The 7784-nt window shown below is 39.6% G+C and overlaps 1 pseudogene; it reads left to right on the top strand.

The window, feature by feature from the left end:
- The first annotated feature begins 3326 nt into the window (after positions 1 to 3326).
- LOC148663368 (5S ribosomal RNA) lies at positions 3327 to 3445 on the top strand (annotated as a pseudogene).
- The last annotated feature ends 4339 nt before the right edge of the window (positions 3446 to 7784 follow it).

Genomic DNA, 7784 nt, shown 5'->3' with positions numbered 1-7784 from the left:
AGCAAATGTTTACAATTTACAATTGTAAAGGGAAACCTTGGCTCTTATAATCTGTTTTCCCAGTGGGTTGCTGTCACTGCCTCTGTGTCTACCAAACACTTGATGATGGAGATAAGCCCTCGGTGGGCACTGCCCTACCGCTTATATTATGATCAAGGGACAGGCTGTGGCTGCATTATTCGGGGTGAGATGGACTGAGATCACCCTCAGTCTGCTGGAACAGTGGAATGAAGGAACAGAACTCTAAAAGATCGACGAGACATCAGACTGAAGGAACGCCATGGGATGCGGGCTGGATCAAACAGAACTGTGTAATAGAGCCTGTTTGATATCATCACAGGCCAATCAACGAAACTTCCTGGAGGGATGAATTTGGCTAATGGATTGTTGAATTTGCTAATTCTCTATTGTAGTATTGTAGGTTGTTAATTGAAGTGGTGCACGGGGCTGGTGAACAGGTGCTGGACGCTCCTGGAGACCTCCAGTAGAGGGAAGACACGACCTGATACCTGGCGAGTGGGGTGTGGGTGTGGAAGATATATCCTGCCAGATGTTGCAACCCTGCTGGGAAGGACCATATCAAGTGCAACTGACTACCGACTCTGCCATCTGAGTGACAGGATGAGATCACTGGATCTACGCATTGCGCCGACACCGAACCACTGCACCAGTGTTGTAACAGAAGAAATAAGGTTCCTGATCCCGAGATGAAGTAAAACAGATGAGTTTATTGCATACAAGGAACAATAAAGCCGAAGTCTTGTTTCCCGCAAGAAACAACAAAACCGAAGTATTGTTCGCCGTACTGTTACAAACTTTTGGGTTATATAGTGTTTTCTTCTCCGTTTCTGACGACACTCGGTCTGATGGTAAAGAGGGGGGTTCATGGTATTTGACCAGTTTACGATGTTCTGGACAAATGGTCAGTTTAAGATTACACCCAGGGGGGTTCCTAGCTTGCATCTGCAATCCTTATCAGTTAACCCCCTTTCCTGCCATAAACCCCAGCTTGTGACTTGGAAGTCTAAACCCCCTACAGAAAGGATTAAATTCAAACCCCCGTCTTCACATCTTTCTTCACCAGAGACTGAGTGAACATTTATTATTATATTGTCACTGTTTCTGTGTTTGTTGAGCTTCCTGAGGGGGGGCGACAGTGTACCTGTTAAGTGTAAGGAGCTTTACTTTGATAAAATGGGGATATGGAATCAATACTTTATCAGTCAGCCACAAATAATAATCAGAGCTCATGTTGGGATTGTATTGCTATAAAAGATGGTCATGGGAGTAATCCCCTTTGATAGAGGTGATTATTTAGGTTTACTGGCATGGGAAAATAGCCCTGCTTTTAGTCTGTGTGTAACTCAGATGTATTAGAATGGAAATAAGTGTATGCTCCTCGCTATAATCACAGTTTTAGGCCATTCTCTATTAGGGTGATAGACAGCTGTTTAGGTGAGCAAAGACTAAACAGTACTTGTATTCTAGACAATTATTAGCAAATTAATGACTTAGCAAAGCACATCTATGATGAAGAAAAATATATACCATAATTAGAATCCAGATGATTGGGGCATTGGTGCATGGCTACAGTCTGTGCTAGGAACCTGGCGAGGGTCTCTGGTTCAATACAGATTTGTGTGTCTGGTATTATTCGTTACGATCATACTGTTAATATCCTGCTTGAAAAACATGTGGACTAAAGCTGCTGCTTCTGTGCTAATTGTATGCCCTGAAGGGATCATAAAGGTCAAAAAATGATTTCATGGGAAAGGTTCTCTTATCTAGTGGCAGAACCTGATGGGTAGAACAATATAGTTTTAAGGGGGGTTACCCTTGGGAGTGATTCCCATAGATGCACATTATTATTATGGTTTGTTTGTTCATAATAAGATGTTTTGCAGGAACGGACCAAAGAGAAATTTTACAACTTCAGCTAGAATTGTTCTGCAAAACGGCACAGCTGAGTCAGTGGAACAATGTGTAGATTTTTCTAAGAGTTATTACCCAGCTGTTGACCAATCTTGTAAAAAATAAAACCCTAAGAAAAATGCTGGGCTCCAGCCCACAGGGATTTACCTGTGCTGTAAGAACTAATGCATGAATAAGGAGACTGGATTCTGGTGAAAGACTTCAGGAAAAAGAAATGGTGTTCACTCAAGTGGAGGGGGCCATGCCAGGTGCCCTGTATTCATGCTTCCCACTGTAAAAAGGTCACAAATGAACTGAGCAAAGCGCAGGAGTGATGTCTCCACAGGGATAGATGGAGATCACATCCTTGGGACTGATGTGCCCAGCCTTTTTCCATTTTATGTGGAAGCCTGTCATCACCCAGAAAGAGGAAGAATCTAAACGCGAAGCCTATTTGTATACAAACTGGCTGAATGAAACTGATAATGAGGGGGATATGAGTAATTTGTGGTATAAACTTATAAATCATACTGTAAAGTTAAAGAAATGTAATGCATCTTGTTATGTATGTGCTTTAATGCCTCATTCTACAGCCTCACCCATTTCTCTCCTGGTTAGAATCACTGTTTGGGACAGGGGGAATGTTTTTCTTTAAGTTACTAACACCGATTATAGTAGCTGTGATACTTGTCTTCCTGGTTTTGTGTTGCTGTACGAAATATATTATTCCAATGCTTTGAAATATGGTAATGAATATGTTTGCGCATCAGTATGTTCTGATAAGAACGCAAGAATCCGAAGTACGGGAGCCTCCTGGGAGTCCATATGAAGAATCTAACTTTTAATCATTTTCAAGAATAAAAAGGAGGGAATTGAAGTGGAAATCTAATAAGTAAATTGATTCTTAAAAATGTAGAGAGCTTTGAAAAAAATATATTGGTGCTTTTAGATAATATATTTCAAAGATGTAACTGCTGTGCTACAGTACGTGCAGAATTTTAGAAAACAGTTCGTCAACAAAGTACACTGTTTAGGTTAGTTTAGAAGACTAGTTTAGATGTACCAAAACAATATATGCTGTCTGGGTCATTAGAATTAGCTGAAAGTAACTGATAAGCTTTGAATAACAAATCTAGTTTTTCTTCTCTCGCTCTATGATGTAATCTGTTTTCTCTTAGAGAAAGGGGAAGTTTTAGAAGGGACCAAGTGCTGAACTTTTTTACAGCGCAACGTCTTATAAAAACCCTGTACTGCTTGTAACAAATTGAGTCTCTGGTTGCACTTTGCAGGGCTCCCAATATTGCAATATTGAAATAAAGACCTTACTCAGGTGAGAACTCTCTCTTGTGGCTTCCTTGATAGTTATATTTCCATGACAATTCTCTATAAGAAGGGTGCCAGCGAGCCTTGCTCTCGCTTACGGCCACACCCCCTTGAGCACGCCTGATCTCTTCTGATCTCGGAAGCTAAACAGGGGTGGGCCTGGTTAGTACTTGAATGGGAGACCGCGTTGGAATACCAGGTGCTGTAAGCTTTTAAGCGCAGGAGGCGCCCTATCCCCGCTCGCTCGCTCATTCCCCTGTTCACACGTGCAGTGCGGCTTGTCCGTCTGTTTATTTGTCAGCTTTGGCGAGACACGGGTGCTTGTGTATTAGCGTGAGCGTTTTTTATTCTGATCATGAACAGTTTTACAAGTCCGCAAAGGATCGAGGAAAGGTTTATCGTCAGCTGAAAAGAGACACAGCAGTTCGGCTTTGGAGACTTGTTCGGCTGGCGTTCGGGGAGTTGCGTTTTTCAGAATTGTATTGAGATCGTTTTCCACAGAGCTCAGATGTCAAAGCACAGCAGCAGCTCTCCACAGCGATCCTCTATAGCGCCCTTTCTCCCGCAGCTCCGTCCTCATTGGAAGGAAGCAAGAGTGAAAGGCTGAAGTGAAATACAGATGCAGCCATTCAAAATGAGCGTTAAAAACCCGTGGTTCTTTAACCAACCCGCAGGGCACCGTAGGGCACCGCGGTAAGTGATTTGCTGGCCAAAATGACCGACAGGGGCACTCGTGGTGCATTGGTTGGTAGTGAAAAGATTTAATCATTTAATGTCTTTACTGTGCACGTTTCAATCCGCTTAGTTTTGAATATTTATATGGAATTTTACCACTAAAGGGAAATTTTAGTAGCTGAGCATAAAAAGAAGAGGAGCATAACCCATCTGAAAGTCCTAAACGATATTAATTTAGAAACATAAACATTACTGTATGTACATAAACTGTACTGTGTATGGCTGGTCTTGATTTGTTTAAAGAAAAAATACACACCAGTCTTCCATTTCTCCCTAAACATTTTAAGCATGAAAGTTTTATGAAATGGTACCCAAATATGTGATTGCTGTATAGAATGAATTTTAATTTTTAAAAATTATTTAACACGAAAATTAAGCTGTTTACATCTTCCGCCTGAGAACAGTCACCCGTTGCTACCCAACGCAGAAACACAGCCACTAACTAGCAAAGAGAGGACATTAGCTAGCCAATATGATAAAGAAATAAATGATTATTTTGTTTATTTCTTTTGCACATTTATTTGAACATTTCTATCAATTGTACAAGCACTTGGAAACTGTCCAATCCCTAGTTCATCAAGCATTTACCGGTCTGGCGCCGGTCTGTGTCTTCTAGGATATAATGCCAGCGAACTCTTGTTTTTATGTCCACTATAACTATGCTGGGCAAACGTTCCAAGGTCAAATTCTTCCAGCACGGGGGTACCTTTAAAGCGGAGACGACGGCACCGAAATTTTTTGGCGCGCCTTCTCTTTGAAGCCCTGGTCAAATATGAAGACAGTACGTACAGTTATAATTCAAACGGAATTAAAAACTACACATCCCAGTTACCATGGTGGTGCTTGTGATCATTGCGTTTAACCAACGAAACAGGGCGAAAAATCAGTCACATGACTTTGGGGCAGAGTTTCGAAAGCTTAACCTATCAGCAACAAAGCGAAATTTACACGATAGGCTACCTCAAACTGTCAGTTACACGACTGTGTATGTCGCTTAAGCCACTCCTATTTGGCATTTTAGTTATGAAGGCAAGAAGCCGCCCCCCTCTGGGTGTCTGATTTGCCGCCATCTTTAACTGTTCCGTGTCTGAATCGGAGTAGCTATGCGTACGAAATAAAGTTAATCCCAACTACAAAACATATATTTTTGTGGTAAGAGGGCGCAACACATCAGTATTTACTGCTATTAATTACTGTACGATTTATAGTTGAAATCTGAGCCTAGATATAAAGTTAGATATAAAGTTAAAATCTCGACAAAGCAATGTAGGAAATACAGAGAAAATAAATCCTTTCTGACATCTAAAATCAGTTTCGATCAAGGTCTCTAAAACGAACAAGAAAAAGAGGATTTTCGGAGGGCAATTACGCTGTGTTTATATAGAATAACTGATTTATGAGCAATCTAATTTCTTGTTCGTTTAAAACAGTGAAATGTCAGCTGCAAAAGATCGCACCAGAAACAGCACTCTCTCTGCCTGTCATAGACGTTCAGGAAAGGCTGAATGAAGTCATGTCAAGTACAATAATTCGGTGATCAATAATAACAGTTGTAGGACAGTATATAAGGAGGATACGGATTTTGAAGTTGACTCTAAATCTGATAGGTAACCAGTGCAAGGACTTGAAAACAGGTATAATGCATCCCTGATAGGATTCTTGCTGTCATATTCTGAACATATTGAAGATTGCTCAGTGTGGATTTAATTTCCCCAGTGAACAGGATGTGCATTTATTAATTCTAGAAAAAAAGCCTTTCTTGATTTCTCTAGTTCTTAGTTTCTCTATTTCCCTTTAAAATAAACTATTATTCCACAATGCAGAGTATTACATGGCCAGTATTTACACATGATATTTGTGATTTAAAGAAATTAACACAAGCAGCTTTTGGAGATTTAAGTGTTGGCTGAGTTATTGCAGGATAAAAGACTAGAGATGTTGACAAGAAGAAGATAATTTGGGGAAACCTGAGGAATACACTTATAACAAGAACACTTCCTAATGGGGTTAGGCATACTTTTGATGAAGATGATGAAGTTAACAGACTATATGTTTACATAGATACTGAAATAAGGATTGTATTTTAGATTATGTGTAGTTGCTGGCATTGAACTGTGTGTTGGATGCACATGAATTGAAGGAATGGGCAAACATAGCTGATGCAGATCCACAGAGCCAGCATATTAAGATGTTTATAATTAGAGGCAATTTGTTTAAATAACTAGGTATGGATACTGATGTGCAAGAGAGGTGGAAAGGCTGTTTCCTTAAGCCAGCACTATAAGATATTTTATTCTCAGTGAGATGCTGCCATTTCATAGTGGGTTTCTAACACTGTGTATAGTTCCATCCACACAGTGCCTTTACTTCCATCCATTTCTAATCTCTTTATCCAGTACAGAGGATTTGGAGCCTATCCCAGTAAGCAACGGACACAAGGCAGAATACACCCTGGACGAAGCGCCAGTCCATCACAGGACAGACAGACACAAACACACACACACCAGGGCCAGTTTTCCCATACATCAATTAACTTACCAGTATGTTTTGGAGTGCGAGAGGGAGTCATATCACACATATGGAGAAATACCATGTAACCCAGAGAGAACATGTAAACCCCACACACACAGGATGGCAGGAATTGAACCTAGGACCCCAGTGCTGCAAGACAGCAATGCTAACCACTTTGCCACCATTATAAATGGATGGATATCTTAGTTATCTTTCTAGTTCACAGGTTTGCATGCATAATTTAATTTTGAAAGCCACTGAGACATCAGGTACTACTATTGTATTTATGAAAAAGAAACAAAACAAAAAACATACTAACAACTGTGCCACCCTACTCCTTAGTTAATACATTTTATTTTAACATTGTTAACAAAATATTTTGAATTATATTTAACCCTATTTTTTCTTTAGTTTTGTATTTAACTTATTATATGATAGTCAGACTTAATGTATATTTGAACAATGAAAATATATTTTTACAAGATGCGGGGGAAAGTGCAACAGCTTATTACAGTGCTAAATTTAATATTATTGATTGCTAATAGTTTATGCTAACACCTAACTTTCTTAATTAGATGTATTTAAAACAGTGAACTAAGTGTAACATACTATTCAGAAATACAATCGAAAATAGTTTTGTGGTGTTTGTATGGATGAAACGTTTCTAAAATGTATAACATAACAAAATTAAAGACGATTAAAATCTGTAATCTTTCCACTTGTAATGTCATTAGATACGTTTCTGGTTTGTATTAATTAGCTAGTATTAGTTAGTAGTTAGTAGTTTTAATTTAATTAGTATTGCAATTCGCACTGATTCCCTTGCGAAGATATGGACTTAAGAATATTCGTGCCTGGTCAAAAAATGGCATTAAGCACTTAAAATGAATATGGTTAATAATAGTAAACTGTAACATGCTGTAACAAGATCGGTTAAACTGCGAAGAAAATGCTTTCAGAGAAAATGTTTCAGGTGTGAAGAACATAGAACTCCAATGCAATTTCAACCAAACCTGTTCCCACACACCTGCCCCCACTACCATTAGAATATACACAAAGCACTCAAATCTTTCGAGCTAATGATCAGGTTACCCGAGAGAGAGCGAGAGAAACACCAAGGGGTGCGGAACCAGGGAACTATTTACATGGAAAACGGGCGATCTCCCCAGACTGTCCGCCCGTTTCACTGTTACCTGGATACAGTACCTCTTTATTTAGAACTCACTAACACTGATTTTTAGTTTAGAAGGATTCAAGTAGGGTTTTAGATGAAAGGCAGCGACCTTAATCAAGCCCAAATCATA

The sequence above is a fragment of the Lepisosteus platostomus genome, chromosome 5 (assembly GCF_059453375.1).
Source record: "Lepisosteus platostomus isolate fLepPlt1 chromosome 5, fLepPlt1.hap1, whole genome shotgun sequence".
NCBI classification, from domain to species: domain Eukaryota; kingdom Metazoa; phylum Chordata; class Actinopteri; order Semionotiformes; family Lepisosteidae; genus Lepisosteus; species Lepisosteus platostomus.
Note: the sequence above shows the minus strand (reverse complement) of the source record. Positions and strands in the feature narration are given on the sequence as shown.